An 11,866-nucleotide genomic window follows, 5' to 3' on the forward strand; every position below is an offset into this window, starting at 1 on the left:
AAAATAAGCCAATCCCCAAACACCAAAAGCCAAATGTTTTCTCTGATATGTTGATGGTAATTCCAAATAAGGAGGGGGCACTAGGAAAAAATACTTTAGATTACCTTAGATTAGGTAGATGGGAGTAAAGAGAGGGGAGGGGAGAAGTTAGGAAAATAGGAACGATGACACAAACATTATTGCCTTATGTATATATATGTCTGTATTACTAATGTGATTCTATAACATGTAAAATCAAGGCTTTGTCTGTAGCTCAGTGGCAGAGCACTTGCCTGGCACATGTGAGGCCTTGGAACTTATGCTTCATAACCTTCTTTCGCTCATTCATTGGTTTCTTTCCCTCTTGCTGAAGAATTTGCTTGATAAGCTCAAGTACCAATGGTGTATAGCATCCACAATATTCCAAGAATTATACAGTGTCAATATTTAGAAAATCCTAAAATTCCACCAAAAGATTGTTAGAGCTAACAAACAAATTTAACAAATTAGCAGGATACAAATCCAACATACAAAAATCAATGGCTTTCCTATATACCAACAGTGAATCCACAGAGAAAAAAATCATAAAACAACTCACAATAGACTTTGAAACAAAAAAACAACAACAAAATAAACCACCAACTGACCAACCTCGGAATAAATCTAACCTCTACAATGAAAAGTATGGAAAATTGAAGAAATTGAAGACCCTAGAAGATGGAAAGACCTCCCATGTTCATGGATAGACAAAATATTATTAAAATGATCCTACTCCAACAAGCAGAATATGGTTCAATACAACCCCCATCAAAATACCAATAACATTACTCATAGAACTAGAAAAAAATCCCAAAATTCATTTGGAAGAATAGAAGACCTAGAGTAGGTAAAGCAATGCTTAGCCAACCAAGCAATGCTTTAGGCATCACAATAAATGACTTCAAATTGTACTACAGAACTACAGTAACAAAAACTGCATTGTATTGGCATAAAAAGAGACATAGATCAATGGTACAGAATAGAAGACACAGAGACAAACCCACAGTCATATGATACTTCAAAAAGGTATAAAACATATATTAGAGAAAAGATAACCTTTTTAACACTTGATGATGAGAAGAATAAAACTAGACCCTTATGACTCACCCTGCCAAAAACCAACTCAAAATGGATCAAAATCCTAAGAATTAGACCAGAAACTGCAAATCCTAGAAGAAAATCCAGGGTCAACACTCCAGCTTTTAGACACAGTCAGTAACTTTCTCAATAGAACCCAAAAAGTCCTAGGAAATAGTACAAAGAGTTAATAAATGGGAAAATATCAAATTAAAAAGCTTCTGATCAGCAAAGGAAACAATTAGGAATGTAATGAGAGAAAGTACACACCTGAGAGAGAATCACTGCTGTTCTCCTGAAATATTGTTAATAGCTAAAATAAGAACCCCAAAAACCTAACAAATAACCCCAAATAACCCCCCTAATAGGTAAATAGATACTTCTCAAAAGAAGAAGTACAAATGGCTAACAAAGTGCATGAAAAAAAATTTTGAACTCCTTTAAAAACTAGGGAATGCAATACAAAACTACACTGAGATTTGATCTCATGGCAGTCATGGGCTGGTACATATTGAATGCTTGTAACCCAACTGACTCCAGAGACTGAGAAAAAGAATACACAAGTAAGTGGTCAGCCTCAATGTATTATTGAAATCCCACCTCAAAATATAAAAGTGATTGGGGTTACAGCCTCAGTGGTAAGTGCTCTTGGATTCAATTCCAAAAACAAACAAACAAAAAAAACACCCAACAAGAACAAAAAATCAAAATACAAATGATAACAGAGATGATGTCGAGAAAAGAAGAAACTTTTACATTGTTGGTGGGATTGCAGATTAGTACAACCACTATGGAATTCAGTATGATGGGGCCACAAAATCTAGGCATGGAAACACCGTATGACCCAGTTGTACAATTCTCATCAGTACTTTTTTCTCAAAGAATTAAAGTCATTAAAACTTTAATATATGATTCATATATACCCATATTTATAGGCAGCACAATTCATAATACAAACTATGGAGTCAGCTGGCTGTTCATCAACAGGTAAATGGATAAAGAAAATGTGGTATGTGTTCACAGAGGAGATATATTCAGCCATTCTTTAGAAGGATAAAATGTATAATTTGCAGGAAAAAATAGAGAAATTAAGACCATTAGGTTAAGCAAAATAAGCCAAATCAAAAGGTCCAAGGTTGTATATTTTCTCTCATCTGTGGGAGCTAGAATAAAAAAGGAAAAAGAAAAGACATAGAAAAGGGGATCAATAAAAATCAAGGGGGAGACAATAGAGGAAAAGGACAAAGCTGTGAGAGGCCTGAGGAGCTGGGTAGTGATAACTGACCAAATTATATTGTTATATCCTGTTCAAGAACAAATATGTTACAACAAATTCCATCATAATCTACAACTAAGATGCATCAATAAAAAATGAGGAAAGAGAAATAGAAATACACAGTGACTAAGCACAAATGAGAAGAACCTAACTTTTAAATATTTTGAGTATCTTAATTTTTGCTTCTTGTGTCTAATCTGCATAAATAGTAATAAATTTTTCTGCTTCTCTTTTGAAAACTAAACAAGATTTTGTATTTGATGATAAAAGTTATTTTCTGAAAATGGAATTCCACCTAAGTTATCATGCTGAGATTCCACATTATTTTTCCCTTTACCATCCCAATTAGTTGGTTGTTCAAAGTAAACTTAAAGACATATATTTCAATGTAAGAACATATAACAAATTAAAAATGTAATTCTTTATTCAAAAAGTATACTGAAATAAAAATCGGATGTACATGTTGAGTTGGCCCATAGCATACCAGGGACATGCATCCTTGGGAAAAAAACACTAGGAGATAAAATCTAGTTTTTGAATTTCAGAAATAAAGAATAATCTTTGAGTGGCCAGGCAAATAGATTAAATCATTTATAATGAAAAATACTGGACTGGCCTTGTAGTTTTGATCATTCAATTCCAAAGAACAGAGAAACTACCTCTTAGTTCTACTAAGATCCTCAAAAAAAGGAAGTCAAATACAATGACTTTATACACATTCAACCTGTTCAAGTAAAAAGGTCACAAACACAATAACAATAGAGACACTACTGTTCCCATAAACTATGTTTGAAAAACTTCTACAAGGATTGACTTTAATTAAAGGAAAACTGACTAAAGCAATTGTGGTAACAGTCCTGTTGATGGCCATTAAGACTGAAACAAAAATGAAAATTAGGGATTATCACAGCAGTGTATGTTACCTGTCCAGACATTATAAAAATTACAAGGAAAATAGACCCCAAAAGGCAGGAAATAGAATAAATTCACTGATTGCCTCATCTGCACAACAGTTCATGACTGGCATTTACAAAACACCTGACTCATCAAATGTAGAATATACATTCAATTACATACAGAATATTTAACAAGATAGACCTCATACATTTGCACCATAAATTTTCAATACCTTAAAAATGATTCAAGCCATACAAAGTCATGCTTTTCCCCACATGAAATAAAATTATGAATCAATAACAGAAAGATGGAACACATGGTATATAAAATGTGTGAGGTGCTAACTAAAGCAATCCTTAAAGGGAATGTCAGAGCACTATATATCTTTATGAAAAAGAAGGAAGATCTAAATCAATGATCTCAAACTCCTACCATGAGAAACTAGGAAAAAAGCAAATAAAATTCAGAGTAAGCAGATGAAACGGAATAATAAAGTTCAAAATGGAAATCAATGAACTAAACATCAGAGAAATAGGAAAATATCAATAAAACCTTAAGAGGAGCAATAAAACTTACAGTTTTGATAAAGAATATTGGGGAGGGAGAGACAAGACAATTTACCAATATTAGATTCTATAGATATTAAAGATAAGAAAATGTCATAATTTTATGTCTTTAATAACAACTCAAATGCAATTAACTTATTCCTTAAAAAAACACATGGCCAAGTTTGCTCAAGAAGAAAACAATAACCTGAACAACCCTATAACCTTTAAACACATTGGAAATGCTCTAAAAAGCATTCATATAAAAGAAAACCCCTGCCCCAGACATCTTCAATGGAAAACTTACGGATAGAAAAGGATAAAATAATGCCAATTTCATTTAAATTGTTCCAAAAACAAAGAGGAACTTACTATATGTTGGCTACCAGTATTCTTAGACCAAAATTAAACAAAGATGGGTTGTAAAATTTTATACAAGAATATATAATTTATTCCAAATTAGTCAATGAATATGATTTTTAAAACTGAAAGTACCTTTTTGATTATATTTTTTGGAAACCAATTTTAGTCTTATCCTTATTATCTGGGTTTTAATCAGGTTTAAGAAATCAGTGTATTTTGAAATTATATTTTATAATTTTCTTCATTGGATTACTCCAATATTCTCTTTCTAGTACTTCTAGTTTATTTCTCGTAATATAATTTTTTCACAGGATTTACATACATTCCCTTCTTTCTGTTCTAGATATCGAGGGAAATTCTACTTTATCCTATAGATCAATATTTTTGGTGTTTGTGATCACTATAGTATATAGCATTTTCTATTTAGTTTGATTTGGGAAGCATATTTCTAAGATTTGCATTTTATTCATATTTCCTTTTTTAATTAATCTGATCATGTTTTATATACAATACATATTTTCTATGCTTTTTTCTTCCAGGATCATTTCTCTTTGTTCATCATTGCCATTTCAGTAGATTTTATTTTTTAAAAATTTTTAAAGTTGTAGTTGGACACAATACCATTATTTTATTTATTTAGTTTTATGTGGTGCTGAGGATCAAACCCAGTGCCTCACACATGCTAGATGAGCATTCTACTACTAAGCCAAAACTCCAGCCACTTCAATAGATTTTAAAGAAAAAAAATTAGGAAATAGTTGTTCTTGTTTCCTACTATATTGATCCATGAATATAAATCTCATATAGAAAATTTATATAAAATATTCACTATGGCTATAAGAACAATTTATTATGAGTTACAGATGATCTTGCCTTTCAGAACAACGTTTAGAAAATACTTTTAACCCATTATCACTTCAAATAAGAATATGACATAAAGACCCATGACAAGAATTCAGGAAAGCATATGTTCAATGGACAGTATCTATAATTAAGTCTCAGCAAGCTTTTCTGTATAGAGTTGTGCCAAATAACTGGATTTTAAAATTCTTTAGCAGTTTCCTTGGGAATTAATTCAAACCATACCCTTAAAAAACTCTAAAAACCATCTTCCAAAATAAAAATAAAGAACTAACAAGAACTAAATAATAGACCATAAATAATCAAAAGGCTGACGATTTTGAGAGCACTTTCCTAACCTGCAGCTCCAAGGCTGTCATTATGGCAAGAGTCAAATCTAGGGCCTAAGCAGAGTGGGACCAATCATGACTATAACAAATAATATAGGTGAATTAGAGATAAAACAGTCCTCTAAATAATCTGTAACATATTTTGTATTACCTAATGGACCAAAAAAAATCCATCTATGAACACGAATTGATTATAGTGATCCCATTAGGTACCTGCCTCAATTAATCAAAAATCTTTCTAGAGAAAGATAAGACAAACCTACATCTCAAAAAATACAATAGCATCTCTGAAATAATTTTAATGAGAGTATATGAATATTTTTCCAAATAAGCACTATTGTATTCTTATATTACACTAATAACTAAAAAGCATTATGTTTTCAAAATTACCTTTTTTGTTTGTAGAAATGTTTGGGTTTTTAAAAAAAATCTACATAATTATAAAACATTGTCTTGGTAAGCTCAAACTTTTTGCAGTGTGGTGTATGAAGTCTTCAAAACATGTCTTTTCTTACTACTCCCTCAACACTACAAATAAGCAACCTTTAAACTATACTGGCCATGTTCAGAAAACTAAACAGCAAAGGCTTTATTTTTTAATATTGCCTACTTTAGCAAAGAAGGGACCTCCTCCATGTAATATGCTGAAATAAAAATACCAATACTCCATCATTTTATAATTATCTATAAATAATAGAGTATATACATGAAACTTAACATTCTTTTAAACCAACTGAGTTAATTTCCTAAAATTTAATTTTATTTTTCTGAAATAGAAAAAGTTTTCAAACACTGTCTTAAAATTCTTATTACTTATATAGTACTTTGATAATTTCTTTAATTTGTGTTACCAAAATGGATCAAAAATAACCCTTTAAGTATCTGGGTTGCTATAAATAACCATCAATATCTTCTTTCTCCTCTCATAACTATAGTATCTGGGAGGTCTAGCAGTTCATTGTCCTGCAAGTCAAGGTTGATTATGTGTGTGCAGTTTCCAATCTCCTTTGGAAGGTTTTCAAATTGATTATGAGCTACATCCAGCATAATGAGGTTACATAATTCACCTGCAAATTGACCAACATAGTGATTTAATAAGCATTATTAAATAATATCTCAGGTAATACTAGGATGCAAGGGAGTAATTTTCATGATTTTGAAACATAACTAGAAATATAATATTATTACATCGGCAACATTTTTTTTGAAAATGGAAAATCAATGAACATACTTGGATTGTAAGAACAAAACCTGGTTTTCTCCAACACATTTACATTCTTTCTGAAAATATTAAAATTGAACTCAAAATTTGAATCTATTATTTCCAAATTACACCTAATAACATGAAAATATTTCTTGTAAAAGATTACTTTACTAATCTGTCATGTGGGGTTTTCTTCTTTTGTCCTGATGATTGAACTAAGGGTCTCACACCTACTAAGAACATATTTTACCACTAGCTACATCCAGGGTTCCATGTCATATATTCAAGTAGCAAATTTAACCACAAATTCTGGATGACATAGTCCAGATTTAAAAAGCTGACAAATATAGCACAATTATATCAAATACAACTTGAGTTCAGATGGAGACATGCCTTACACCTCAAAATATACATGCTTAATACAGGCATATAATCTGATGTTACATAAATACATAATTTTTTAATAAACAAAAATAACTTCTCAATTTAATAGAACTTTAAAACAATAGACAATGAAGACAGAGTTGGCATGGCTATAATTTCAGACAAAGCAAACTTCAAAGCAAGGAAAATCATCTGGAATACAGAAAACATTACATAATAATAAATGAACAGAATAATTCACACTAGACATAACAATCCTCAGAGCTTGAGTACTTCCTCATCTTCACTGTGTCTGTTTGGTGCTTAGTGCAAAGAATTATATTAATTGAAAGAATAAAGATAATGAAGGAAATTTTGGATACTTCTACTCTTCATTTTAGAATAAAACTTAAGATCTCTCATCATCTTTTCAAAGACATAATACGTGAGGATGTTTCAATTCCATGATTTGTTTTTAGAATTAGAAATTTAGGAATAAAAGACAAAAGTTAGGTAGCTGCAAATATGAATCATTTAATGGCATAAAATACACCAATTTAAAAAGTTATGTTCAGGAGCTGGGATTGTGGCTCAGCTGTAGAGCTGTTGACTAGCACGGGCTGGGTCCAGGTTCTATCCTCAGCACCAAATAAAAATAAAGGTATTTTGTTGTGTCCATCTACACTTTAAAAACAAATATTTAAAAAAAAAATTTTAAAGTATGTTCAATTTTCAGTAAAAATGCTGCTTGTATACTCTCAAGAACAAAGTAAAGTTAAATTTAAAATCTTGTCAAATAATTACTCATTCAACAATATTATATTAATGTCTAGGTAATTTGATAGCAATGCTATAGAAAAAAACCCTAACAGAATGACTTGTGAATTTAAGTCAAACTTTTTAGGACTAAGTATAGCACAAAAACAAAACAACAATAACAAAGAAAAGCAATAATATCTCACATCTCTTTACAAAAATTCAGCTGTTGGCTGAGCATGATGCACATGCCTGTAATTCCAGTATCTCAGGAGGCTGAGACCAGAATACAAAGAGATCAAAGCCAGCATCAGCAAGGGTGTAGCATTATGCAATTCAGTGAGACCCCGTGTCTAAATAAAATTCAAAATGTAGTGTGGGTGTATCTCACTGGTCATGTGTCCCTGAGTTCAATTCCTCCGAAAAACAAAAAATTCAGTATTTGTTTTTCCAAGTCTATACTTCCATCCAGCAATAAGCCATAAATGCAGATCAAATTTTGACAATATGATACTAACAGAAGTCATTCTACAATCTCATTTCTATGGGACCATATGTAATAAATCACTTCCACGCAGAAATTCTTGGGAGTATTTTAATACCTCTTGAGCAAACTATACTTTCTTCATACATACCATGTATTACTTCAGAAAGTCTATAATCTGAAGTTAAAGTTAATATTTAAGTGTCTAGACTTAAATCTAATAAAACACGTTATCTAGAAGTCTAACTGCATTTTAAAACACAGAACATTATCTCCCTGAAAAGCTCCAGAGCCTGATATCAGAAAATTTCCTTTGTCACTAACAAGATCTATACTGAATGCAAGAATGTATTTAATTAATCTTTGTGTATTTTGAATGAACCTTTTACAAAATAAAAGCTTCCCTTTTAAAAATAAAAATATACTTTGTATTTTGATTTTTAAAAACTCTTACAAAAACCCCACAAAATTGTAACTTTAATTTCACAAAATTGATGCCAATAAATTTCTATATTCAAAATAGTTCAGAAGTTTTCCCATAATTAAAAATAAAGATAATTCATATTTTACTGACTTTACATATCTTGATTCATTACTTTTTTCCTACTACTATTCTTTTAAAACATTTCCTTTATTTCCTTACTATTCAGCTTACTATACAAGACAAGAATGAGTGTTATAGAAATGCTAAGTGTTGTTTTACTACAGATCTCTCTTCTTCTACTTTTCTGTTCTGGATTTTTTTTGTTTGCTGTTTTGATTCCATTTTTGATACAATATGTTGCCCAGGCATATCTGGAAATGTTGGGCTCAAGCCACCTTCCTTGCCACAGCCACCCAAGTAGCTGAGATTATAGGCATGTATCACCCTGCACAGCTACTATGTTTGATTATTTTCCTATTTTTTAATTGCATCATATTAGTGATACATTAGGATTCATTCTGATGCAATTATAAATGCATGGAATATGATTTGCTCCAATTCAGTATAAAATACTTGCCTTTATCCACCCCCTCAGATCCTCTTTTCTTTCCTTTATTGATCTTTCTGTTATTTAAGTGCATTCATTTTTTTAAATTAATGTCTTGTGGACATACATGATGATGAGATTCACTCTAGTATAGTAATATTAGAGTTTTAAATAAAAATGTAGGTACTGCCAAAATTTAAAAACATGTTTTTCTATTTTCCTATGGCACTTCAGGTTCACAAAGGTATAATATGAAGATCTTTAGAAATACACTAAGTAGAAAGTGATCTGAATTTAAAGCCTTCAGATAAAAAAAGGAAAGTTAGAGAATGGGCACATAGAGCCTTAATATATCTAGTATAAATATACTTTGAAAACAGATGACAACTTATTAATTAAGCAAACATCTTTCAAATTCATTTTTCCAATCAAAATCAGAACTGATTGTGTTTGCAATAAAGGTCTAATTATATCTATATCCTATCTTACATTTTAATCCTACAAAATAATCTCAAGTCATGTAATATTAAGTAGATCACAGGAAAAATGGAAATTAGAAACAAATATTAGGGATTTTCTGATGTGTAAAAGCACTCCACAGAATTATTTAACATAAAAAAATAGTAAAATCAATAGTAATAACCTAAATGTTCTTACCAATTTCAGCAGATAGTTATTTGATTTTGTTCTCTCGAATGCTAAGCACTCTGAGTTTTGACAGGTTTTTTATGTCCTTTTCCACAGTAGTTATGCAATTAAAGCGAAGGTAGAGAGTGGTGAGAGAATCTAACCTATACACCACTGAGGGAATTTCTCTCAGTTTATTATGCTAAAAATCAAGAGAGAGTCAGTCAAACTGGTAATTGAATTTTCACTTAGAGCCAGTATCATGAGATTTACTAGTAAGCCCACCACTGCTGGGAGGGACTGCAGTTTGTTACTGTATAAATAAAGTTTGGTTAATTGAGTCAAGTGTTTGATTGATGATGGCAATATGTGCATAGACTTCTTGGATAAGTCCAAACGCACTGCATTCTCTTCCAGGCATTTATTGAGCTCTTTAGTTACTTCTGCATTACTGTATTTTTTCCCAGTCCCACATGCAGGACATGGCCACTTGATCATATTGTCAACTAAAAAAGCCACCCCTGGTTGGGCAGCACTGGAGACCTTTTTTTCTATCTTTGGCATCTTTCCCTTTGGATTTAGGTTCTTTTTTAAGGCTTTCTCTCTCCAAAACTCCAGAGGTCTTTGATATCTTTTCTCTTTCTTTGACTGATGGCACTTGCAGATCTTTCTTTTTAGAGTCTTTTTTTTCCCTAAACTACCACTCATGGTGACTCAAGATTGAAAAAAAATGCATTAACTTTTACTTTATTTTCTAGAAATTAAATTCAATGTTGAACAGAAAAACATCCTACACAATGAAACAGGTGTTGGCTTGAAAATGTAATCAGCATGGAGTAACACCCATCTGTCACATATTGGATCTAAAAGTACTCTGTCCATTTCTGAAAACTCATTCCAACTGGTAAAATGGTGCTGGTCAATCAATGATTCATTAGAATTCCTGAAATATAATAGAGAGTATTAAATTACCTTATGTTATAATTAATATGAAGTAAACAGCCTCAGAAAAACAGTCTTTCTGTGAACTTTGTTGTGAAGAGTGGTCACAGAGAATGGGAGAACACTGTCTGGGACTGGAGTCTTGGATGACCTCATGGCTGGGGCATGCCTGGTAGACAAGAATGTTTCTTTGCAGAGGTATAGAATGCCTACCTGATGTTGTAATGCCCTCTATGAGGAGACTCTGTGCTAGAGTTTTATCAAACTCAAATCAAACACACAGCTCCTGGGAATAGAGGAAATCTCTTGCTAGAATACCACACTGTTCCACCAGTTCCGCCTCTTCTGAACCTGCCCACCTAACAGTAAGTTCAGACAATAAACTTTGAGAGCTACACAAAGGTCTTAATGTTCCACACTGCAACTATGGGTTATGGACTAGTGCATGATGTTGCTAGCCGTATAAACATCTGAGTACAAAGAATAATGCTTCTAGAGGCTTTAACCTGAAAATGAGGCATATATATAAATGAAGAATAGTGGCATAATTTATTAGATCTTCTTCTCCTTTAGAGAACAGCACTGCACCAACCCCAGATTTACATTCAAAAACATCTGTCTGTATGTGAGTCTTTTTTCCTTATCCCTCTTTGCCTCTTGCCAGAACCTGCTAGTTTGGCCATACTGGTCACAGGATTTTGCCATCTTCATATTACTTGATACAATATTTACTGAACTTTTTATTATGTAAAATGAATTGAAAACTTAAAAAAATTAATAAGGCAGACCCTCTCTTCAAGTAATTTGGAATCTGACAGAGGTAAATGATTACAAATCACTCTGTTGTAAAACTTTATGGAAGTTAAAGTGAGAGAAATCACAACGGCAGCTAACATTTATTAAGTGCTAATACAAACACTGAAGAATTTACAAATATTTATATATTTTACATGGATATATATATATATATATATATATATATATATATATATATATATATATATATATTCAGCACTATGAGATAAACTATTATCCACATTTTCTACAAAGGGACACTGAAACACAGAAGTACTTTTAGATAACTAGCTTTGTTACCATGGAAGTGAAAAACAGCCAACATTTTAAATCAGCATATATCTACAGGCTATATTCC

The 11,866-nt window shown here is 31.6% G+C and overlaps 1 pseudogene; it reads right to left on the bottom strand.

Moving 5' to 3' along the window:
- Positions 1–6,269: 6,269 nt before the first annotated feature.
- Positions 6,270–11,418, bottom strand: LOC143388932 (uncharacterized; annotated as a pseudogene).
- Positions 11,419–11,866: the final 448 nt, after the last annotated feature.

Source organism: Callospermophilus lateralis, unplaced genomic scaffold (genome assembly GCF_048772815.1).
Source record: "Callospermophilus lateralis isolate mCalLat2 unplaced genomic scaffold, mCalLat2.hap1 Scaffold_45, whole genome shotgun sequence".
Lineage (NCBI taxonomy): Eukaryota > Metazoa > Chordata > Mammalia > Rodentia > Sciuridae > Callospermophilus > Callospermophilus lateralis.